At 33.4% G+C, this 25,625-nt stretch overlaps 1 protein-coding gene across 2 annotated transcripts in view; it reads left to right on the top strand.

Moving 5' to 3' along the window:
• Cad99C (cadherin 99C) overlaps positions 1-25,625 on the top strand; it is a 212,840-nt gene that overhangs the window by 24,629 nt on the left and 162,586 nt on the right. Inside the window, exon 2 of one of the 2 annotated variants that reach the window (XM_035351133.2) lies at positions 15,752-15,898. The exons of the other annotated variant lie outside the window; for it this stretch is intronic. The gene's annotated coding sequence lies outside the window, so the exon portion shown is untranslated. The remainder of the gene's footprint in view (positions 1-15,751; positions 15,899-25,625) is intronic. 2 annotated transcript variants of the gene reach the window in all.

The raw sequence follows: 25,625 nt of genomic DNA, 5'->3' as shown, positions 1-25,625 counted from the left end.
ACCGAAAGCATAAAAGGGCGATTAGTTACCTCGATGGATCTGTGTGTTCAGGAAATAGTAAAATATCAGCAGTAATCTATGTTGTATTGTCAGTTGCAGAGACATTAGGATTTTTTTAGAAGCAAGAGAGATTGAAAAATTAGCAACGCCTTCGCCGGGAATCGAACCACGGACCTCTGAAATACCGCCTCAGTGTGCTGACCACTACACCACGAAGGCACGCGGGAGAAAGGCGGGAGAAATACCTTATATGGTATGTGAAAATATGTCTTCAGTATTTTATGCTTAAAGTCATAAAATGTAGCTATGTTTCTGTGTAGCACACTAACTATTATTCTGTACCCTAGTACCTAATATGTAGCTCCAGAAATACCTTTTTTTTATTACACTTGCAGATACCATTTGCTTTTTTGGAGCAGATGAAATGAAGATCAGCTGCGTTCAAACCAGGATTCAAACCAAATATTTCCCTGCTGCTACTTGGATGTTAACTTACACCGCGACAGCACGCACGAAGTGCTTCACATACCCAGCCGATACAAATTATTACCTAGCTATACATGGCAAAACCAGATTGGTGAGATGTACAATAAATTATACAAATTAGACAGGTTGTTAAAAATAAAATAAAATATAAATTATTAAGTGTTCGTTAATTGCTTTTAATGCAAAAATTTAATGATTCTTCATTAAGCAATATACAAAAATATAAATTAAAAATCCTGTCATCGCGTGGACAATGCTTTTGAGAATTAACACATTAAACAACTCATTTCGCACGAAAAATGACCAATATCTCGGCAAAGTGGCAGGCACGTAGCTTACAAATGCCTCGGTAGAGTAACGAAAAAATGAAAGAAATAAACTATGAGCATTTTAAGCAAAATCGGAGGCCTCTGCCATATTAAAAATGAGAATTATAAAACTTTCAAGATGCGCAATTTCGGGTTTATTTACATACCGCATATAGAATTCAGGGAAAGTTGCGGTAAACGATATAAAACAGAAAAGAAGACAAGCATGAAATATCAGCCAGGGGCTGCGGTGGGTCCTTTTCCACACCCCATTAAACCCCAATGGGGATTTTGATCCACTCATCTCGTCATCAGCATATCTGATGGCGGACAAATGTACCCGGAATAGTAGAAATGAATTCTTTTGGGGATTATAAGAAAGTTATCCAGTAGTTTTTATTTTATGAAAACTTTATCTACCTTCTGTTCACAATGCCATAAAGCTTAACGTCTATGTTTTTGTTTACTTACGCACATTTCTGTATTATTCAGAGAGTTAAAGACCTAAGCACGACGTTTTTCCTAATTTTTAAGCCTAAAATGCCTTTAGCGGATTCTATCCAAATTTCATGGATTGTTATATTACGTCACATGACATCACAATGCATCTCCTATGCTTCACACATATCTTTCCACTAAAAGAATATAAAAAATTTCACTATGTTTAAAACTATGCAACTTTCACTATATTTAAAACTATGTAAATATCTAGTTGCATCTCTTAGAAATTCTAGTTTGAGGTTTTTGAATTTCCTCTAATTTTGTTATGAGGCTGTCATGAAGTTTGCTACACCTTCATATTCGGTTGAACTTTGGTTAAATCTTTTTGAGATTGTGCTTGGAACTTGTGGCAAATCCTTGAATAGACGTGTAAAGAGATTTATAGCTATGTCTTATATGAAACAGAACTTAAGAAGGATGTAAAAAATCCTTTTCTTAAGAACTCAATAATTTAACAGAAGACACTTCATGTGCTTGCAAAAACAGCCAGTATTTATGGCGTAATTAAAAAATAGTAAATTAATTTTAAAATAATTATTTTTTAAAATTTAATTTAATTAATTAAAAATTAAAACTAAGTTAAGTTCTCAGATAGCCTAAGGCTACGCAGAACTGATTAACGCATAGGTTGGCTCAAACCTGTACGAGCTTGACAAACCCTATTGGCAAGAATAATACAAAGCCAGAGACAGATGCTACCTAAGAATTACAAATATTAGTGACGTAGTCTTGAGCTGGAGGAACACGCTTCTGATTTAATAATCTAAAAACCTTCCTTTGGATATCATTTCTTTCAGCCTCATATGAATACGTGCAAAGTAAAAATTAGCATTCTGGCAGCAAAGGGAGAATGACAAGTCAAAATATTTAACCTGAAATAAGGGGTTAGATAAAAATAAATATATTTTTACAATCACCTTAGTTTTTTTTTCTCTAAGCTAGTGGTTTTCGATTTGTGCAACGTTTCTGCCAGAGTAGTGATAAGCAATATAACGAATTACGGGATTTTAACACACACATATACGAAGTGTTAGTTTAAATAATCGATAACGAAAACATTGGCTAATTTGTTTCCTTAAATCCCAATCCATGGAAGTTTCACGAATTTATCTATTACAGCGTGCTCTTTCTTTAATTTGATACGCTTTTGCCATCTTCATCTTCATGCCATATTCACACGCAAAGCGATTATAGTCGTCGGACAAGAGAACTAAGCAGATGGCTCTTCACTTAACGTGGTTACAGCTACACAGTATTTCCTAATATTACAATTTCCACGAAATTTACAATAACTTCGCACATAACGAGATTGAGATCGGTGGTTACTATATCCTACTATTTTTATAGGTTTAACAATATTTAGGCCTTACCTATCATTTGCTAATGTGAACGAAATTGACATTATATGCGAGTAAAATAATTCTGTTTATAAAAATACTTTATATATAAATAAAATAAATGCATATTAGAATCAACCTTTATCTAGAGTGACTAGCTAATATTTTTTTTTAGATAACACAATATTTTTAATCCCCTGAGATTAAAAATAAATCGCATGTCACCAAACAACGATAGACTTAAAATAAAATTCACGAAATTTTTAACTAATGGAGTGCACACATTTCTAGATATTTAATTTCTATACTGTTATTTTTACTGTACTGTACTATTCCCGGTGGCGCATCGCGCAGCAGCACCACAGGTACAGGGTTCGATCCCCGGGCTGGGCAAGGTCGACTCAGCCTTTCATTCATCCCTTGATTTCCATTACTCGAGTCGATAAAATGAGTACCAAGTTTGCTTGGGGACTAAACATGGGGGTCCTGCGACAAGCTGACCATTTGTTCAGGGCATATGCTCACGCACCCCGAGGCCCATGGTCAAGAAAGCAGATTTCGGACACTGCAGACCTTGGCCCACTAGGGTTATTACACTACTGAGTTTTAGCTTTAGTACTATTCTTTAACTTGTTAAAATTAGTATTTTAATGCTCCGATACAATTCTTGAGTGGGTACCGAAAATCTTATTTTTAGTTAGATATGATAAAGAATCTTATGCCTTTTTGTAAAAAGAAAGCGAAAATGAAAATAGTGATGCTCCTTCGGTTTAAAGAATTGTCTTTTCAAGAGGCACAGTCTTATTTTTTATAGCCATAGTACCAGGGCTTAATTTCTAAAATTAAGAAGTGCCGGAGCCTTCTGAAAGACCGTCAGCAAAGAGGTGGTGGTGTGGTGGTGCATTTAATTATGGCAAAGCACACTAGGGCTATCTGCCTAAGGGGAGGGATGCCTTCGTGGAGGACTTTCTAAGGGAAACTGGCTCTTATACACGTTACACATGGGGAAAAGCACGAAGACACCCATGCAGCCAGCCCGCTCGCGGGATTCGAACCTCGAACCGAACTACCAGTGTTCAGTGACTTTACCGCTCGGCCGCTGGTGGGCCCCGTCAGCAAAGAGGAACAAGAGTAAATAAGTAAATAAAATGACTATTAAACTCATTAATAATTTTTAAATTAAATAGTTAATTTTTATCAAATTAATTAATAGCTATTTAATTAATGTTTATAAATTGTTATTTAATCAATAACTATTATATAATTAATTGATTATAATTTAATTGGTAATTATTAGATATTTAAGTATTATTATTTATTGAAATAATTAAAGATTAAAGTAATTAAATAATTAAATTAAATGGTAAGAGATAAATTAAAATTTAATAAGGGATTTTTTTAATATCATTTCATTGCTAAAAATAAAATTTTCGAGACAAAATTTCTGCTGAAATTTTTATTCAATTACATAAAAGAAGTGCCGCAGCCTTCTTATTCAGGGCTTCTGAGCTGTCCGGCTAGAATTATGATTTATTACAAAAACTAAGAAGCACCGGAACCCGGATCGGGTCCAGTTTAAACTCTGATCGTAGGGGGGGAGGAAAGTTCTTTTAGCATCACAAACATTAAATATACTTAAAGTATAGCTGGTGAAAATTCAGATAGTGCTAAATACAGGGCGAAACAGAGTGAGGGCGTGAGGGTATGAGTGGGTGGAAACAAAAAATGAGGGAAATCGAAATACCCTTCCTTATATGCAGTCAGGTCGTAAATTTACAATCCCTTTTTTTCAGGGGGAGAGCAGACAAGGAGCGGAAAATCTCGCTCGGGATCTTAAGAAATTGTGGGGGTTGTTTAAACATCTAACTTCTCTACATTCAGTTTTATACAGAGGAAAATACAAATTGAATTCTTCGAATGAATGCAATTTTGTACAACGAAAATGTATTACTTAACGATAAACTGTAAGATAAATAACATCTTTTTTTAAAGCCATAGGTGTAGAAAGACAGATATTTGTTACACGAATGAATTTGTAGTAAATATTGAGTTTTTCATTTCGAATGCTATGTTCCATGTATGCGAAGTAGCTGAGTATGCGAGATAATAGTCATAACCGAATGGGTTTCAACCTTTTCACGGCTAAGGACTGTTTCTCAATTACATTGTGGTCGCTGCTTTTTGGTTAATTTTCTAATGGCATATAAACAATAATTGTTTTTATTTGAGACTTATGAATAAAATAAAGCAAACTAGACTGCAGAAAATTCATAAGAGTGAAGTTAAATAATACTGAGAAATACATTATTGATGCACTTTTGTGTTTTATATGTAGTAGTATTAACTACTACTATAATCCTTAAACGGAATCCTTAAATTATATAATATCTATGTATAGGTATATGTAAATGGAACCAAATATAGAACAAGGTATAAAATATCTTTATTATACAATGTTCATTACCATACGTATATTTACGTAATATCAATATAAATAGTTAGTTAGGTTTCGTACATATATAATTTATTTTTATATTTTGTACTTTTTGTATTAGATTCAGTATTGTATACGTATCTGAAGTTTAATTTGTTCTCTTTTTGGGTTACGACTTAAGGTGAGAAAGAATTGTTAGGGCCTTCATAGGGATTACATTATATACAATCAGTTAGGATCCGACTTTTCCTTTTTTTTAATCATTATATTTATTGAAATACTACTTAACGAGTATACATAAAATATAGCAGTTTTTTAAGCTACTTATTTATATATATATTGTTTGGTCTGGTTTGTTTGATTATAGCAAAGCATTCGACGGTTATTTGCATAAGGGTAAGGGTGCCTCGTGGAGAACTTTCTAAGCAAAACTGACTCTTATGCACGCTACACGTGGGGAAAACCTCGAAAACGCCAATACAGCCATCCCCGTCGATCCGGATTCGAACCCTGGATCGACATGCCAGAGTTCAACGACTTTACAGCTCAGCCGCTAGTGAGCCACACACACATCCACACATATACATTAAATAGTATTTACATGTCGTTTATAAAGTATAATTGAGTGCAATTTAATCATAAAGAGTTAGAAAATATTCTACGGAATTACTTCACTTCGTAGACTTTTTGTTAAGCTTCACCATATTTCTTAAAGAGAATCTCAATGCTAGTTCCATTTCCAAGCTGTTTATGTACCTTATTTTTCATGCTTTGAATTATATTTAGAAAATTATTTCACTTGGTTATAGCTGAAAATGCAGTTTTTTTATTGAAGAATTTAAGAATAAGAATAGAATTATGCCCTTTTCTAATTAATTATTCTTGAAGCATTTAAATTTTTTTAAAAAAAGCGCACATTAATACGGATCACTGAACTAAAGTGGTCGACACAGGACAGATGAAAAAAATAAAAGAATTACAAAATATTGCAGAAATTACATAAAATAGCGAATAAACTTATTCGGCACAAGCTTGCTAAATGTAAAACAGATTGTACAGTCAGAAGGTTCGCCTTGTCACAGAAATATACTGTTCATCGGGTTTAAAGGTTATTCAGACTAACGTGCGAAGTTCAGTGAGTAACTTGTATTTTCCTTTGAATGTATAAACTAGCCAAAAAAAATTGAGCACTTGACAATTAGATGCAAATTTAACAGATGGATTGAAGGAACCCGACTGCAACGTACCACTTTGTGTAAGCATTTTCGTGGATTTCCTTAAGGTATGTAAATATGAGCCCATTTTCCTTAGAAAATTCTCCATGAAATCATGCCTAGCCAACCCTCATATGTTTTGCCATATTCAACACAAAATCATTCTTAAGATGATTAATTAATTAATTTTATGTTAGATGATACGAAGCTTTTCAAAAACTAGGATGCTTTCCGTAAACAATTAGTATTAATAAGCGCTGTTCAACTGGAATTGGGTTGGATTATTTGTTTATAGCAGTGCTTTTCAGCCGACTTACATGTACCTGTATGTATTGCTCAGAGGGGGGTGGAAGGAAATTCCTGAACGAAAACAATGTAATAATGAAATGTTAATAAACAAATAAATATAACTTTTCGTATCGTATGTAATTTGTCTCCGTTCTGATACCATGTGCATCATTTATTTCTGATATACTGATACTGAATGAGACCTAAAAACACTTTTTTTAAAAAATATATCTCCTCTTATGATCCCTGACACAGCCGTTTACTTTCCCCTTCCATAATTAACGTCAGTCTCCTGCTCTTGACCGCATTTGCCAAGCCACCGGGAAATCTTGGTAGACAATCTCTTTGACCGCTGCTCTCTGCAGATACGAGTCCTGAATCCGACTCCTAAGGATGAATGTAAAGTTTCTGGTTACGCTTTTCGCCCCCCCCTCCGTATTTGGTTACATTAGTGGGAAGACGATGTATAGGACGTGCTTGAGCAGTTTATCTCAGTATTTCACTCTTATTGTACTCGCTGTCACTTAACGCACATTTTAGAACACAAATTTTCCTTCCTGCGAGGATAAGTAACTGTAATTATCGATAACAATACACTAGACAGTATAGCGTGCGAGAAATTTACGCGTTCCTAAACAAACTCCCCCAAATTTATTGCCCTTCTTAAAAAGAAAGTTTTTCCGCATGTGAGTGAGGGGACTTTACTTGAACGTCTCGTGTTCTCATGAGTTCGTATTTCTAGGGAAATAGAGTACTGCAAAGTCTGCTTATTGTTAAATTAAAACGTTAGGAATTCTTTTTTTTTTTTTTTTCCCATGAAATTGTGGCTCAGTTGTATAAAAAGTGCCGGAACTTATCTTACTTAGGGCTCCGGTGCGCTCCGGCTAGAACTGTAATTTACCTTAAAAATTGAGAAGTACCGGAGCTGGACTCCGGTGGGCTCCGGCGCAATTTAAGCACTGCATGGTACTATCATCACTTGATACGATCAAATCTGGATTTCTGACTCATTTTGACGATCAAAAATTAAGTTTAAGATCTGACTTTAACAAAGAAATAAGTAGTGTAGCCAATCTATACAAATTAGTGGAATTAATGGGCGAATAGAATGCTTTTTTCCAGCATGTAAATAATTATTAATTTTTATTTGTCCTCTGCATTAAAACTGGAGTTTATGCAAATGACCAAGGCAAAACATATGGATTATTTGAAGAACACAGGTACTTCCTTTAATACTGTTTCTTCATAGTTTCTAGTTAAAATATATCTACTCTTTATGTAAAGTTGTTACTTTTAATGCTTCTGCGATTGATGTATTTTATTTTTGTCGAAAGATTCTTATTTTTAAAGCACGTATTTTTCTCGCCCACTTATTTTTTAGGCCATTGCAGATAATTGCTTTTCCCTTCTGAAGAAATATTTATTCTTCTTAATCGTTCTAAATCTATTTTTCTCATTAACATCTGTAATTGTTTTCATGTTGTTGAGATAACACACGTTCGAAACGAAAAACAAGATTGTTGCCAAACCTTTCGGTATAAGATTTTTCGCTTATCTTCTATATTAAAACTGCATTTTGCTTATCGTTGAATAAATGTAGCTATTTAAAAACAACCTGCATTATTTTTAAATAGCATTTGATACGGCTCGTTCATATTTCATATTTCATAACGATTTCTCTCTATTTTTGCTAAGTTTGGATCTCAAAACTCGCGGAATTAAAATTGCAGAAACAAAATAGAAAAGATTGAAATCTTGAAAGCCTTAAATATTTTTATGGTTTCTAATTGTTACCAGCCATCCATGAAACTCTTCTAGCTGCTAAACCAAACTGAAAAAAAAAAATTTTTTTTAATTCTGAAAGGTTTCAGATTTTAAATTACGTTCTAAAGGGGCATTTTTTTAACGTTTTGTGTGTTACCTTTATTTATTAAATATCACCTTCTTCGCACTTAAACCATAAAATTCAGTTCAAGAGCAATATCGAAAAATAGTTTTAAATTGAGCATATCTTTAGAATTTCCGATACGCAGTCTCAAATGGCAACTCACTGGAGATAAAAAGTTTTTTTCTGTAAAAATCATTTTTATCTCCAGCACGTTGCCATTGCTCGCTTTGAAATTCTTGAGTTTGTTAATAAAAAATTCGTTAAAGTTTCACATAATATGAAATAGATAATAAAACAAATTCCAAATTTGGGTTTCCAAATGCCCATATTCGAGTGGAAAAGTACGTTATTCGAAATTGGATGTCTCTAGATACCATTGTTTTATCACAATGCGAGAAAACTACACACGTTTATGCAGATTCTTCATTATTCGATTTATTTAAATATAATACAAGGCGATAATATTTAGTGGCAACAATTTGAAAAGTGAATCGGACATTTATAGTGAACCAATGCAAAATGCCAAAACGAAAATTATAGTCGTTCAGGGCAAATTGCCCCTTTGGACTAAAAAAAAAAATCTGAAAGGTTTCAGATTTGAAATTACGTCTAAAGGAGTGTTTTTTTTTTAACATTTTGCGTGTTACTTTTATATATTAAATATCATGTTCGTCGCACTTAAACCATAAAATTCAGTTCAAGAAAAATATCGAAAAAGAATTTTAAAATGGGCATATCTTTAGAATTTCCGTTACACAGTCTAGCGCGCTGGAGATAAAAATGTTTTTTCTGTACAACGTTGCTATTGCTCGCTTTGAAGTCCTGGAGTTTGTTAATAAAAATTTGTTAAAGTTTTACAAAATATGAAATCGATAATAAAACAAATTCCGAATTTCAAATTTGGCCTTCCAGCTGCCCATATTCACAGGAAGATTACGTTATTTAAAATTTGATGGTTCTGGGTACCGTTGTTTTATCACAGTGCGAGAAACATACATGCATTTATGCAGATTCTTCATTATTTAATTTCTTCAAATATAATACAGGACGCTACTATTTGGTGGCAACAATTTAAAAAGTGGAACAACGCTTTTAGTGGCTCAACGCAAAATGCAAAAACGAAATTAATAGTCCTTCTGGATTAATTGGCTCTTTGGACTAATTAAAATTCACAGCTCATATTTTATTGTGCAACATATGCCATATCTGTTGACATAATATTTCTGTTTCTTGTGCTTCGCGTTGGTTTTGCTCCGAGTAAACGCAAAGAATGGGCGATATTTCTGTAACTTAAGTTATAAAACATTAATGGATGTTTTCGGTAACATTGCATTTGTAGTTTTTCGGACATCCCTAGAGAATTTAAGAATGATTAAGGAAGGTTCTTTCACAGTATTTTTGGTAAAAGATTGAAGAACGTTCATGCAAAATTTGATGCCGATGCGACGCATGATATAGATCATGAGATCTCAGCCTTTTTTGACCACGCACTCAGTTCCCCTTTACTAGATGATCATTCCCCCTCCTAATTCCCAAACTCGAAAAATACCTATACATTTATTTGAATTTAGATTATTTTTATTGTGTTTTATAAATTAAACAAGATAAAACGTATATTAATAAATACCAAAATTTTGAATAAAAATAGTTTTTTATATTCATAAAATGAAACTAAATACTTAACAGATAATTAAATACTTAAAAACTGACCATATACCCCCTGAAAACTATGAAATTTCATCTAGGGAAATTGCCCCGTGGTTGAGAACCTTTGGTATAGATAAATAATGTTCCTTTATAGAAATAATATATTTACCCACGTATATAGAGTCAAACATGTGTCAGTCGGCACTCGTTCATTAAATAAAATGGCATCATTTTCGTTTTGACTAAATTATAATAGTATCACTAAAGAACTTTACTCAAAAGTAACGGCATAATTAAAAATAAACATAAAAGCTAACGATTAGGGGCAGTCACCCTTTTTATACCTATCGCCCACTTTGTAGGTAATAAAATTTCTTTACCGCCCATCGGTTTCGCAGTAAGTTTAGCATGTAAAAAGATATATAGTTAAATTTATACTTTACTTATAAGAGAGAGAAAATTATCCATGTAGCTAGACAGGACGTCGGTTTCAGTGGCACTGTTTCGGCTAGGAAACTTTGAATGGTAGGAAAAGGAGAATTTCGTTTCTGGAAAAAAATTTCTTGTAGCTTCATGCTTTGTTAAGATGTCATAATCCATTATGCGCGTTATAGTTACAAAATAATACCTAAAAGAAGTGGCAAAGCCTTAAAAAGGAATGAAAACAAGAGCGAGTTGAGCGTGGAAAGAACGGACTTTCATCATTCGATGGACCAACGCCCATCATTAAAGCTCAAATCGCCCATTAGTGGGCGGTAGGGACCAAGTTGACAATCTCTGCTAACGGTCGACGCAAAAAAAAAAGTCCATTATTATTGATTTATTTTCTAGTGTCTTTATGCGTACTTCGAAACTCATATATGTCTGATAGAAAGAATGTGTTGATACATATGGACAAAGCTTGGATAGTGACAAAAGAACTCTTTGAACCTGAGATACCAATACAATAGTCATGGTATGGTATTTGAGGCTTAAAAGGATGGTATGTTCAATGCATCGGCCATGTCTGTTTCTCCATTTCCGTCAAAGACAGCAGGGTGAATAATCAATCTTCACGCCTCTGGAGACTCTATCTCTTATCTCTATTAAAGAATTATGTTATAGGATTTAGTTTTGTTGTTTGTTTGCTCTATGTTTGATTTTTCATTGCTGTTGGACGGCATGTATGCCGTTTTGGACGTAAGTCCGCATGCACCCAGTCTTCTGTTGTAAACTGCACCTGATACAAATACAGCAGAAAGTGATGCATCGAAAAAGGAGCATCAGAATAAATTCTGTCTTTTAAACATCTGAGAAATTCTGTCTTTTTAAACATCTGAAACATCTGAGCCTCAGATTTAAAAGATAACCGTCAACTTTGTGCGGAATCGAAACCGATTTCATTCAGAGGATATAAAAAAGTTAAAATTTCAAATGTGTTCTAGTAAAAAAACATTTCGTGCTTTTTATAAATTCAACTAATTAAAAATTAAATCCGAACTATCATTGTAATATTGAAATATATAGTTATACTTCAAGTACACATTTGCTCGATGTGATACGATTGCACTGAACAACAGAGAGTGGAGAAACATTTACCTAACGCATATCATTTAACTATTTTGCATCATTATGGAAAAAGAAAGAAGCCTTTCGTCTCAAGCGATTGGATCTTCGGAAAATTTGTTAGAAGAATCTCGTGGGTGAGAAAGAGTCATTTGCCTCAGAAAGGCGTTTCGTGCATAATGCATGACTCCGACGTGGGCCGCGACCTTCTCCGGTTCACTGGCATCGACGGGGAAGACATCCCACCAGGTGGCGTTCTTCTCCACTATTCTATACGTATAGGCAGAAATTTCTCTTTAACATTCCTGCCCCCGCAAGTGTCTGAAATGGGTTACGATCATGGTTTTAATGAAGTTGAAAATTTATTTCAAGAGCCATTGTTATAATTTTGGTAAACTTAGCGTTAGTGGCATAGTTCCTCGAAATATTATGAAAACGATAATGAAATTTCTGAAATTGGAAACACGTACGTTGAATATTTGGCAACAAAAGAAAACACTGAAGTTAGATTTATCATTAGGGTCCCTTTACAGTCTAGGCCTACTGATTCTGGCCTAGGGTCCCAACTTTCAACAGTCTCAAAATTATCCTCTGATTCCTCTTAACATCATTTGTATCTCAGGAAAATAAAGAAGATTGAACATTCTGTGTCTCAGATCCTTGTGATAAAGGCCTCCATTAGTCTTGACTGGGTATACCGCTGGTTGCATAAACATTTGTATATTTCAGACTATTTGTCATACTTGCCATTCGACATATTATGAGCAAATAAAATCGTTGAACACTTGTTCAATCCAGATCTGGATATCAGCGAAAAAGCTAGATACATGAGCTTTTTCATAATTTTCCACATATGCAACCCAAGGTTTCCTTTAAAAAGACCTCCAGATCTGCATCCCTCTCTTTAGGTATTTAGTCTTTTTCGCTTTGTCGTAATCAAATAATTCTTATTCTACATTCTACATAGTTGTCAAAGTACTGACGTATCTACATTTATGTGATAAGATCTACATATCTACTGCCTGTATCTCTACAGGTGTTTTTTCTTCATATCTCTATATAAATACAAAAAGGCATTATGGTTTGCCTAACTCCTTTAAAGTTAAAAGACGTTAAGACTTACAATGGCAACAGCCATCATAGCTGATGGATGATAAATGATTCGAAAGTGTAAAGTAACATAAATACTCCCAGAATATGTAAAAATTTTGGTCTAACGCTAGATATTTGAAGAAAAAGAAATTGCCATACGGCCATCTCCCAACCCTCTCAAATTCGCAGGACAATAAAAATTAACCGTTCTTTTCTCACGCCGAAAAGGATAATCGAACATTTAGACATTCATTGATCGAGGACTGAAAAGTATCGTAACAGCAGACGAAAGCCGGGCGTTATTTTCTTGTGAACACTTCCTGCCCTCCGTGCTCATTCGTTCAGAACTTTCACCACCTTTCGCACGTGACATGCTTTCGAATCCACCGAAGTCTTTCGCTCGCATGATAGGAATGATTTGCTTGAAGCCAAGAAAAGTTACGAAGTTTTTACTCTCATTTTTGCCATTTTAAAATCTCGTTTGCAGTCCTGCAACAGTTAGTTAAATTTTGGTTTCAATTTAAAGAAGGAATACCAGCCGCGTACGTGACACCGCGAATTTCCGCAGCATTCTCTCAGCAACTTTGACGCTAGAAATCTTTCCAGAAGTGTGCAGCAGTGAGTTACATTTAGGGTTATGTTTTAAATTTTCTTCCAAGCGACTTGCGAGCGTTACCAAGGAAGGAAATACAGAACCTTTGATTTATATAGTACTATATACAGTGGTTCTCAACGTTTTTTTGCCTTACGCATCCCTTTCACTGCTGCTAGACAATCATTCACTCTCTTCGTTCCAAAACTCGAAAAAATACACATAACATACATTTATTTAAAATAGTTTGTTTTTTATAAATTAAACAGGAAAAGTATAGAAAGTGTTGGTAAATATTCAAACTTGAATGAAAGTGTTTTTAATATTCATAAACTAAAAGTGAGCACGTAACAAGTAAATAAAAGTCTGACAGCATTCCTCCCTGAAACTATGAAACTCCCTTCCTGAGTGGGGGCTTCCCTCTGGCTGAAAACTCCTAATACACACGAACAAATCTCGTGAATAATCAGTGCGCAAAGTTTGGCAAAGCATAAAACATTTAGTTTATGATTTTAAATTTAATTTATCAGCATTTGTTTAATAAATTGAGTGATGTTATAAATGCATCTCTTGAAATTTTAATGCGCCACTCTACACTGTGACCGTCAGTCTACGAAGTGGTGGATATCATATATCCACAAGTTGTTCAGCAGATATTCGGTGACCCAACGGCCTTAACAGTCACTTTCTGTTTAATTTTATTTTAACTGGCTGTCTAATTGGGTATGTCTCGCTTGAACATTTCCAGATGAGGGCTTTCTTTGAAAGGGGTCCTACTAAGTAAGTTCACGTTTTGGCAGTTGCATTCAGAATCTTTCCTAAAGCAAAAACGTGATGGGATATGACTTTGACGTTTGTATAAAATGATGTCACAGTTACGCTACGACCTTTAAACATCGTGTTCAGACACAATATTATTATCACTAATCTTGATAACCTTATTCAGTAAGCAAGAATGTTTTATGAAATAATAACAGATGCCTCTTTCTTTGATGGTCTGCCCCTCCTCCTGAGAAATGTCCTCCCAACAAATATAGTATTAAAAAAAAGTAAAGTTGAAATATCAATAATTTTCATGATTTCATCCCAAACACCTGCAAAAAGAAAGGAAAAAGAAATGGAATGATTCTCGTTACTGCCTTCAGAAAACCAGAAGTGGGAAGGGCTGAAATCGGACATGATGGTCTAACTGTGGTGCAATTCAATATATATCCAACTTATATTCTTATGAGCATTTACATCATTACTTTAATAAATAAAAGTAGGTATTTAACGATGCATATTAGGCTCCTGTTATACTAAATTGTGCAAAATTCTTCCAGTTGTCTAATTTTAAAAGTAAATTCTCTTTGCTATAATTTAAAATGTATTTAATCCCTGACTTATCCAGTTAATAATTATCAGCATTATTAAAATTAATGAAAGTTATTTCTAACAACATATGATAAAGCATTTCCATTTTACAAGCATTTTTTTTTTTTCTTTTTTTTCTTTTTTTTTTTTTCCGAGACGTAGCTAAGGTTTTCAGACCCCGGGGGCAAGTGAAGATTCTGCGCCCCTTTCTGTGTACCAAAAATGAAAAATCTTTTATTCTAAAATTTCGTAACATCAATTTGGCGCCCCTGGAGGCTGCGTCCTGGAACAGATGTCTCCTCTTGTCCCACTCTAGCTACGCCACTGTTTCTTAGAACAATTTAAACAATATAAGATTGAGCTGATTAATAATATCTTCAGCATGCCTGAAAAAGTTTATCGCTTAAAGACATTTTATTTGTCATATTCGCACTTTAGTGAAAAATACCATTTATAGTATGGAGTATATTTAACTATATTTTTAGTCTTAGAAATATCATTAGTCGGGGGGGGAGGAGAAAGTCTTCCTCACCTTTTTAGAACCGTCATGTTTGCGAATTCCATCCATGTGGCCCGGCAAAGGTCGCCATTCCACGGAAAATTAGATCTCTGATTTCTAGACAGTCTGGAGATAACTAGTTTGTGCAAATTATATGTAAGTGCTTTTTGAATTATACCATGTAAAATTCAAAATTTTTGAAATTCCAACTTTAGAATGATGTTAGGTATATAGAGACATTCTATACTTTCACGGAACAGGATCCCTCTTTGTTGGAAAGAAAACATTCCACCATTTCTCAGATTTTTCATCGAACCATTTCAATTTTGTCAATTTACCATATAAAAATGCTTTCCCGTAGTATATCGCAATGTAATAAATACTGTGTTAGAACAATAAGCATTAAAGTTATTTCTTTATATGTGATTTTTTAAAAATAAATAGTTTTTAACATATTTATTTTGCTTGTGCATGATTTTCTGTTCGTTCAGCTGTTTCTTAGAAGTTAAGCCTTTTTTAGTAAACTTTCTCTGTCATTCCTTATTTCTTCTTTCTCCGACTTTGTAGGAAGTGCGAATTGGACTAGAGGACGTAATGAATTCAGCTAGGGTTATAAAGGCTTGTTATTACGACTAATGCTCATGAAGTTTCTTGATTCGATCCGGTCACAGTGTAGCCACTGTTAAAAAGTTAGTCTTAGAGACCTTAGTACGGGTAAGTGATTACTTGAATTATTTGAATTATTTAAGCACAAAAAACAAATATTGATCAGAAAAAATATGCCTGGTAAATAGAATTATGGTCGGAATATATATATATATATCAAGCAAGGTAGTAATTACAATACTCAATGACCAATTTGGTCTAGAAAACATCTTGCGCAATATGCTGCAAAATAAGTAAATTAGAAATTGTAGTAAGCTGGCCTAAAAGTTACCAGGAGCTGTTGCTCCAAAAAGTTCAACACGTTTTAAAAAAATTAATACATATGAAAATCAAACTATTTAACATGTAAAACATTAAAAAACAAAATCAGATAAAAAAAGTAAGCGGAAAATGGTAAATTAGCCTAACTCGACTTCCAAACTGGCTTTTCAAGGGAAATTTTATTTGTTTGAACGTCGAATCAAGCTAACTCAATTACGCGTTTCGCCGAAACAGACAATTGAAACTTTTTCGCTACAAAATTTTTTAATTTAGACAAAGTGTCTTGGAAAATTTTAATAGTCTCAATTTTCTGTTCCAATTTCCCGACGCGTCCGCACAAAATGACACATTAAGGTGTTAAAATATGTAAAAACTATTCCGATACATCTTAAATCTAGACTAAAATAAAAATAAAAATAAAAATAAAAATAAATAGCGGTCTGCTATTAGTCATAAATATACAAAAACATACGGGCTGGGCCTGCAAGCTTAAAGATTTATAATTTTATATATTTTAGAAATCTGTAATGAAAATCTGTAATTAAAATAAAAGAAAATTAAGATGAAAACCAACAAAGTGGGTCTTGCTAAAACCAAGAAAAAGTTGTAACAAAAGAAACAAAAAACTGACCTGTGGCGATGCAGAGCTCTCCCTCTTAAAAATATGTTGAAAAGTAGTTGTAATTCCCTTCTGTGTACTTCAGTCGTGTGACGTATGTAGGGGGGAGCGACGTTCTGTGGGCATCAGCCAATACGAAAAGATTGTCCGTTAGCTGTAACTCGTCTCCAATTATCGAAGGGGGTCGGAAAACTCGGAAAAACATGAAAAGATCTCAAAATGGCGTCTGACGTGTAGTTGGAAGAAAAAATTGGGACTAAAAGTGAAAATGGCTAATACAGCAAAAACGACAAAACTTGGCCACAAAAGCAGGAGTAAAAGGAAAAAACAGTCATTTGTTAAAAAAGTCGTAATTCTTCAAGCTAGCGGGCGATCAAGCTACTATGAAAAACGAAAAGGCCCGATTTGTTAATAAAAGCAGTAAAATTGGCCATAATAGAAATTTAAAACTATTTACACAATAGTATTTAAAAGTAAAGTGCCCAAATTTTGGAGGAGAGAGAATGAATAAACAAGAATTATCTGTACATTTTTATATTAGATTCTCTGAATCAGTCATCCATCTTAAACCGTCCTTCGGGCTTTAGGCATAAAATATCATTATCTAATTCAAAAAATCTAAAAATAGGTAAGGCTAATGCCAGCTTTTTTTTAGGGTATTTGTAATTATTTTTTGAGGAATTAAGTTACTTTTCAAAATAGTTACGAAGTATAGTATTTCTTCTTGTAAGTGTTTCGCAGTATTGCAGATTCTTTTTATTCTGAGTAGCTGTGAATAAATTGTGTTAAGTATGACTCTTTTGGAAATATTTGAATTCCAGTTAGTTAATTTAAGTGTGGAAAAATTAAATTCTCTTCTTTTGTCGTAAACTTTAATAAAATTGTAATCTATAATATGTAAATCAAGGTAGACTACATTATGCTGTTCTGTATTTGTTTTATTTAGTTTTAAGCATGCAGGGTAGATATTAGCTACTTCTATTTTGTTGTAGTTATTAAATGCAATGACATCATCAATATATCTATAGATGTGTTGGTAAAATATACGTTCTTCTGTACTGAGTGAACGGACATAGGTCAATTCTTTGTAAAAAGGAATAATTCACAGACAGAGCTTGAAAAATTACCGCCCATTGGGATTCCCTGTACTTGTTTATAGATGCTATTGTCAAATTGAATAAAATTATTGAAGAGCACGCTGGAGAGGAATAGTTGCCATTTTTCGTTGCTGAGAATGGTAGTAATTTGCGGAAATAAATCTGGAAGAGCTAGTAAACTTGTAAAAATTTCTTCAAGTGGTAGAGAAGTATAAAGGTTTTCAAAGTCGTAGCATTAGATATGGTCTATTTTAAGAGAATTCATAGTTTTAAGAACTAGTTCGTTATATATATATATATATATTCTAGTATTCAAAAGACCTATATTCTGACCATAATTCTATTGGAAAATATCAAGGCTCGGGAAAGAGCGATTTCTTAAAAACTACGATATATATAGTTTTTAAGAAATATATATATATAAATCTGAAAGCCTTCAAATTTTACATTACGCCCAAAGAGGCTTTTTTTTTTTTTTTTTAACATTTTGTGTTTTACCTTTATTTATTAAATGTCAGGTTCTTCTCACTTTAACCATAAAATTCAATTCAACAGCAATATCGCAGCATAATTTTAAAATGAGCATATCTTTAAAATCTCCGATACACAGTCTCGCGCACTGGAGATAAAAATGTTTCCCTCTCCCCGTACAGTACTGCCATTGCTCGCTTTGAAATCGTTGAGTTTGTTAATTAAAAATTTTTTAAAGTGTTTCAAAATATGAAATCGACAATAAAACAAATTCCCAATTTGGGCTTCCAGAGGCCCATATTCGGTGGAGGATTACGTTATTCAAAATTGGATGGCTCTGGGTACTGTCGTTTTATCACAATGCCAGAAACATACATGCATTTATGCAGATGCTTCATGATTTAATTTCTTCAAATGTAATACAGGGCGATAATATTTGGTGGCAACAATTTGAAAAGTGAAACGGGCATTTAAAGTTTTCAACGCAAAATGCCAAAAGTAATTCACCCATTCTATTTGAAGCGCCCTTCTATGGCACACGAAATTCTGACAGCCAGAAGACAGCATGAACATTTCATGCTAATCTCGGCATACAGCGGAAGTTGGAATAGGAGTTTGTGAAAACGAAATTAATAGCCTTTCTGAGCTAACGCCCTTTGAGCTTAAAAAAAAAAATCCTTTTATTAAAATTATTAAACTTAAGCTAAGAACTAATTCTGTCCAAGCCCTACACAAAATTTTGTATGCTGCTTTGGAGAGGTGTGTATTTCATACACATATGTATGTATGTATGTTTCAGGTGAATTTAACTTTGCTTGATAAAGTTTGATCTCTTTGCTTACTAATGGGAACTTACACTGCCGATACGCCGCTTTTTTAGTCTTACGAGTCGATACGCATAATAGTTAATTCTGAGTTAAGGTAACTTTCGCTCTTCTTTTCACCCACGCTTTTCATGCTAGAATGCAAATGAGATAGAGAGCAAATGATGATGATTATTCAAATTGAGGGAAAAAGAAGTGCTATTTAAGCGAAGGTTTTGCAGGTTGTTTTTAAAGCGTATTCTACCTATTTGAGGCCACATTGTTACCATGACTAAATAGCAATTTGATTCTGTGACGTTGAGTACTTCTAGCCATTAGGCTTGTCTCGCCGGTTTTCTACAAACCAGAGCCTTTCTGTGCGTTACTTTATCCTGAAAGCCATTAGGCTAATCCAACTGCATTTAATTTTAGTTTAACATTACTTCTTTAAGTCAAGCCAGAAGTGTTGGCTTGGAAATCCGAGTTGGGTCATTGTTACTTCTTTGTGTTCAAATAAAAGGGCTATTTATATCCTTCTTCTGACGTCTGTCTACAGTTTAAAACAAAGGGATTATTCCTCTATAGTCTTTCTAGAGCGCACGAGTTTATGCTACTAAAGAAAGTGAGACTCTATAAGTTGAAATACACCTTTTCATCTTTGGAATTCCAATTTGAGGAACTGAATGAGAAATTGGAAAAAAACAAATTAAGCAGTAAGCGGTATGCGTACATCGTAATCAGTAGGTTTATAAAACAACTAAAGTTGCGGTGCAATTGCTCAATCTTGCCAACACGGATTTTCCTTTTTTTTCTGTTGATAATGATTAGTATGTCTCTTCAGTAATGATTGGTGCAGTAGCATAAATTTGTTTACTTATTATGACGAATCGATATGTGAGCATAATTTAAAGTATTATTTATAAAAATATGGCCTGTCAGTGGCCGAATGCACAAGTCAGCTGAACACTGGTTGTCCATCCAGGCTTCGATTCCCTGCAATGGATTAAAAATGTGTAAACTCAATATGTTTGTGTAAAATGTAATGTACGTAAAATCAATATCATCCCATTTTTCTTAGAAAGTCCTTCCCGAAGCATCTTTTCTGAAAGCAAATACCAAGCACGTCTGAAAGGTAGCACTTGTTTAATATATAACTAGTCGAAAGAGTTTCATTGAATTAACATTATTTCTTCTTGAAAGTCCGCTGAGAAATGCAGCTACTTCTTTTGTCAGTAAAGCGCTTTGCACTCCTAAAATTGAAACTCTTTTTCTAGAGCGTTTTGTTGAACTTTCGAACTTTCACCAAAATCTCTTCTCTCTGAACAAAACGTTTTCAACCCCACAGAATAGAATTCTCTTGAAGATCTTCTTTGAACTTTTGAATTTTCAGCCGAAATTCTTTAACCTTCACTTGAAATTCTTCATTCTAGGCAAAGCGCTTTTCACTTGCAAAACTGGAACTCTCCAATGCATTCTTGTGCTTGTGGAATCTGGAAATATTTACACTGGAATTCTTTTTATTATCGGCATCTTCGAAATTTATTATTCTCCATGATGATCCTACTGCATGTCACTATATTCGTGCAATAACTGCTTCATAAATTTCATTTGAAAGCTGAGGAGCACATGGCCTATAGCCCAACCTCGCATATAGCAATTCTCATCTTTTACCCCAAATCAAGGAATTATGTGGTAGATAATCGTTTCCTTATAACGAGGAGCACCATCAAAAAGCGACTGAACTTCTCAACGAAGGGTGGCAGAAGCACATCATGAGGATACAAAAAAAACGTATTTCCTAGTATTATGATTGTCTTTGTCGAATAACAGTCTAAATATGTACTTTCAAAATGAAGCAGCTTTATTTGAGTAACTTCTTCTTTTCTTTATTATCGAACAGGAAATACTTTCTGGACGTGTTACTTAGATTTCTTAGATGCCTTGCATTTTACCTGCTTATTACTATGAAAAAGACGATTGTTCTTTAAAAATGATAGCCCTTTAATATTCTGTACACAGCTAACTGATGGTGTGTATTCTGATGTTTTAAATAAATTTTTATCATCTGATGATAGAGGTGTCTTTGTTTCGTTCCTAGTCTCATGGAATGCATTCTATGTTGCAATTAACCGTGGATGGTCAGCAGATAGGGAAGCAGAACAACAATGAAGTCTGGCACTTGAGAGCGATCCATTTTTTTAAAGTAACCTCCTCATTGTTCAAATTACAAACTATTTTCTTGAGAGAATCGTCGGTTAGAGGACACCATTTCCGCCACTTTAGCCTCCGCGGGTTCTGCTTGCTTGCCTCCTGATCTTTTGATTACCATCGGTGTTTTGCGGGATCGACTACTCATTACTCCTAGTCGAAGTGTTCCATTTTCGGCAGACCTGTCTCGAAACTGCGGTAAGCACCAAATGGCTTCAGGATATGCAAAAGACCGGATAACGAGGCGGTAAATAAACTATCATTATCTAGTTGACAACATAAAACATGGCATTTTAAAACTTATTTATTTTAACGCTCCAAGGTGTCATTGTTTTCACTCGCTAATTTCGTGTCCTGACAAAACAGAAACTCTTATCATGATACTTGCTCGAAATATTTGTTGCAAGCCTGGCTCACAAACTAATGTGTGAAAAAGTGCTTTGGTATATTTTAAAATAATGAACATTTTTTATTTTAATCAACAAACGCAAAAGCCTTTCTGTGGCGGTCATTTAAAGGGGAAGAATATGTTAGTAAGTTTCTTTCTCTGCCTTCCGTTTGGCATTGCTATTTTGACCAATGCGATGCATGGCCTGTGTATTGAATTGATGATAATTTATTCCTACTCTAGTAAGCGTATCATAAATAATTGGATTAAACCTGTTTCACATGATGCTGGAGATCACGTGGTTGGTTCTTGAGTTCACATGATCTCTGGCATCATCCAGTCTCCGTAGGTTCTGTAACTTACGGCCTGTAATTCTTTCTATTCTTGGTGATTTTGTTATATTTATTTTTTAATTCTTCGTTAATTTTAGGTTATTATTTTGTAGTTATTATTTTTTTCATATTTATTGTAAGGTGCTCTCTTGCGTTTGGATTGTTAATGTTGTTGCTCTAATTCTTTTGTGTTGGTGGTTTATTTATTTAATTCATTGTTTGTTACTTTACTTTAATTGTTAACGATTTTCGATTAATTTTTAGTTCTTTTTTTAATTTATTTCAATTCTATTTGCTAATAAAACCTATGATCTTTTACTGTTAAATTTGATTGCGGTGTTATTTAGAAATCTTGCGTTACTTTAATTTTTTAAATCTTCAAAGAATCTTAGAAACCATCTTGCTATTTTGTTCTCTTTTTCATAATAATAACATATACATTAGACTAATTTGTTACAATTTTAGACATCTGTAGAAACATGTATTAGAGAAAATATTAGAGAAAATGGAGATTTATTAATCAATTACTTCGAGCAATCCTGGTGAAATGACTTCATTGTAAGGGCTATGCATTTACCCTGTATAGACGTAAAATCTCAGATAATGAATTTTGCATCATTTGCTTGCTTACATAGTTTTCTCATATGTTCGATAACTATATGAATGCATATCAAGCAACAAATACAGAATGTGCCAATTTAAATTGTTTCATGCTCTTCACTTTTTCAAATGCATGTTTTATATTATTCTGATGAAAGAATTATTGCGAATTTTGCTTAAGTTTTAAAGAAGGATTGTGCTCCATTAAATTAATTTCGTTTACCGTGAACGCTCACTTATACAGCTTGAAATAAGTTTATGGCTTGTTAGTTTTCCTTCTCTTTAGCCAGTATAACATGAATATTTTAAGTCAAACATTTTTAAAAATGGTGCTGAACTTTTACAAGCTATTTATAATTCACATTTGAGCTGTAATATCATATGCAAAACTACTCATAGATTACCAAAATATTAGACAAAGCAATCAATCAAATACATTAAAATACCAGCTGCTACTACTGCTGAAAGCTGAATGTATATATGAGCTACGATCACACCATTATCAGTTGCGAACATTAAACCTAAATAATAATTTTTTTATAGATTTATTTTGATAGATATATGTATTATTTTAATATATACACATTTTACAATATATTAAAAAAATTAAAATAGAAAAAAAGGAGCACAAATGTTAGAATAGCAAAGTGTCTTCAAAAATTTTTAAAGATTCTAACGATAAATAATCTTTTGATATGTTAGCTTATAACTTGAAATTTTTCCATTGCAGTATTTTATACTGTAAATGGTTGTTTTTTGTTTTCATTTTGCAATAAATCAGTCCGAAATTAATAGATGCTGTTGCCAATCGAGAATAAATAAGGTTTTTTTTTTTTTTTTTTTTTTTTTTGTGTGTGTGTGTGTGTGTGTGTGTGTGTGTCTGTGTTTGAAATTCGAAAACTTGAGTTGCTGAAAATAGAATTAAGTTGATAATTTAAAAAGTCACTTTATGCAGGTTTCTTGACAATATTTCTCAACAACTTTTATTTTATGTTGTGAGTTTTATATTAAAAAATAGTTCTTTTTTAAACTGTCGTCTGCATTACAACAAAATCTAGTCATTCTGAAGTGTCGTGGTAATAAGAATATTACAAAACACTTTATGCTATATTTCGCTTTTAAATTTCATTAAAACGCTAATACAACTTTTAAACAATTTCGAATTTTTCTGTTTATCCATTTTCCATTCCAAAAAACCAAACAGAAACAAACAGCTGTGCTTTCAATTCGAAATTCCTTTCGAACTGAATTTTAAAGTCACTCAGTTGTAAGATCAAGTTTCATACACTGGGATAATGTATATATTATTTTCATTTAAGAAGAGACGCAAAATACTTTTACGGTTCTTACTTCCTTGTACGAAGTAAAAAGGAAGTATTGTAATCGCGAAAAGTTTCAGGCAGCATATTTCAACGAAAATATCCATTTTGACCGCTATCGAATGCAATTTAACGATGTTTTTGCGTGATATCTGTACGTAAGGAGATAATAAAAGACTCTTTTCCTCCAAAAAATTATAAAACTGCTTTAAAATGAATTCTGGAACGTATGTACGTACTATCTTGCATAACTCAAAAAAGAGTAGCCTCAGAACGTTGAAATTTTGTATGTAGGACTGCTATAACATGTAGATATGCACCTCGTATTTTGGTTGCAATCGGCCGCACCAAACGTATATAAATATATTTATATATATATATATCCACTCTATTACCCGGCTCAGTGATCTCAGTTTCTTTACTCTTATATGTTTGTAAATTGTACATTTTTTGCTTTAAAAATGATTGAATTATGTTGTTCTTAACTTCCGGTTAAGGTTTTTATGCCTTTAGTAAATCTGTATGCAATATTTTTAGAATTATCAACAATTTTAAAATTGTTTAAGTGCCGCTAAGCCTAATTTGATGGCGGCCACTGATGTTTACATTTGAAACAGGAGACTAGTGGATTTGTTGCCAATCTAGAGAAACCTAGCTTCGCAACAACAAAGATAACGCATTCATTTATTATTGCCAATTAAATCATGCTTAATCCTTTCTGGAATTTTTTCGAGGAAATAAGCGTTTAAGATTTACATCGTAATTTTTAATACATATATTTTGAGTTTTTATGTATTTTCGCCTTGCCGCGAAGTAAAAACTGAACTAATTGAATGAGAAATACTCAATCGTCTGTGAAAAACTCTTTCTTTTCTTTTCTTTTCTTTTTTTTTTTTTTTTTGTTTTTTTTGTTTTGTTTGCTTAATTTCTTTTATACATCGTTCTAGCTTTATTATAGTATTTGAATAAAACATGTGGCAACGATTAGATAATTCTAGTCTTTAAATTATATAAATTTTGTGCATTCTGAGTTATAACATGAACGAAATATAATGCTGTTAAGTGAATCTAGCGCCAGAGTGTCGCTATGGTAAACAAATAGAGTGAATTTTAAAGAATGCATTTATTCTATTGTGGTTTATGCGCTGTCGGCGAAGTAGATTTAATTCAATCCAATAAGTGTAAAGGAAATGCAAAAAAAAAAAAAAAAAAAAAAAAAAAAAAAAAAAAAAAGCGTATAATTTAATATTCCGTACAAGGAAGTCATGTGGTGTACACATCAGATTTTTTTTATTGTTTTAAATCTTTTTATGTCTTTTTACAAATAAACTTTTTTTTTTTTCTTTTCCGGGGGCGTTAGGTTGTAGTACAGAGCTCGAGATTTAAGGTATTTAAAATTTTTTTGAGAGAATAATTTCATTAACATCCATGGAATTACTCGCAGACTTCAAAACGAGAATTTTTCTCCTGTTTCTCTGTCGGTGCAATGACAGAGGTGTGTGGGAATTGTTTTTTTCCGGGCGGATGTGCGTGTGAATGCCAGAGGACGGCATTCTTTGTTTCTCACACGGGTGGTTATTGTTGCACGAAACAAAACAAAACAACTACAGCTGCGGGCAGCTCAGAATGTGGAACGGCGTGCCATACCGAAATAGATGGCCATGCGTTTCCCCTGAC

Source organism: Stegodyphus dumicola, chromosome 4 (genome assembly GCF_044657685.1).
Source record: "Stegodyphus dumicola isolate Sdum_Otavi_A_Nest chromosome 4, ASM4465768v1".
Taxonomy (NCBI): Eukaryota; Metazoa; Arthropoda; class Arachnida; order Araneae; family Eresidae; genus Stegodyphus; species Stegodyphus dumicola.
This window is presented reverse-complemented; position numbering and strand designations above follow the sequence as displayed.